We start from the raw sequence: 1,115 nt of genomic DNA, 5'->3' as shown, positions 1-1,115 counted from the left end.
TGGAATTGATTTAATTGTTTTAATATTCAGCGTCCTGACAACAGAGTAAATGGACCACTAATGCTACTGAGAGAATGGGACAGAGCGGCATTATGGGAGGAACAGTTACGGAAGATGCTGTGAAATGTTGCCCCCTGTTGAAAAAATATGAATAACGCGAGTTTTAAGGTTCTGAGTTTGAAAAGCCAAACTAGAATGAATAGAAAATGACTCTTTATGAGTGTACATGTGTCCATCATTTAGTGGTTTTAGACCAAAAAACTATAAACATTTACACAGTAAAGCATCATAAAAGAATTTCGTCAAATCAAGGATTCCTTTTTTTTAGTTTAAATTTAAAAAGCAGGCATTTTGAAACATATTCTGGTTTGTTTGCCTGTAGCTGAGAGGGATTTAAAATATATAAAGTAATATATTGTCATACTGAAGATTTATTTCCCTATGCATTCTTATTTCCAGCCCACAAGAACACTGAAAAACTACTGCAGACTTACAGCATTTAACTAAGAACTTACTCTCTTTCTCTGAGCTTTTGAGAGAAAATCTGTTACAGCTCAACTTTTTATTACCATCCAGCCACAAAAAATGAAATAGCTTAGCCTTGAAATCATCATGTAATCTAACCCAAATGACAAAGCAAAACTCACACACGAGCCTTTAAACCATGAGGTATTATTATTATCACCACATATTACATGTGTTTACTTCTCTTATTTTCTCTTATGTTACATTACGGGATTTCTTTCGAGTAAAATTTTACTGCTCTGATGTCAAAACAGACGTATGTAGAGTCCAAACATATGGAGCAGCAGATATGCATGAGTGATTGCTCCTCCACCAGCACTCCCTGCCCCCACAATAACGTATGGCGGCGACCAGCTGTCTGTTCATTAGAGAGGAAAAAGGTTTAAGTCTCCGTGGCATTTTACAGTTAAATCAGCTGATCCTCTGGTAGCAGGAGGAGAAAAAAACGAGGCAGGGAGGAGAGTGAAGACGATGCTGATCGGAAATTACAGCAGAGGGGAATGATTCGGTGTGGTGCTGGTGGTGATGATATCACCCTTATTGTACTGTCATCCTCTTTTACCAAGCTGCTATTGAACAAGAAATTAAAT

This window comes from Acanthochromis polyacanthus, chromosome 19 (assembly GCF_021347895.1).
Source record: "Acanthochromis polyacanthus isolate Apoly-LR-REF ecotype Palm Island chromosome 19, KAUST_Apoly_ChrSc, whole genome shotgun sequence".
NCBI lineage: Eukaryota > Metazoa > Chordata > Actinopteri > Pomacentridae > Acanthochromis > Acanthochromis polyacanthus.
Note: the sequence above shows the minus strand (reverse complement) of the source record.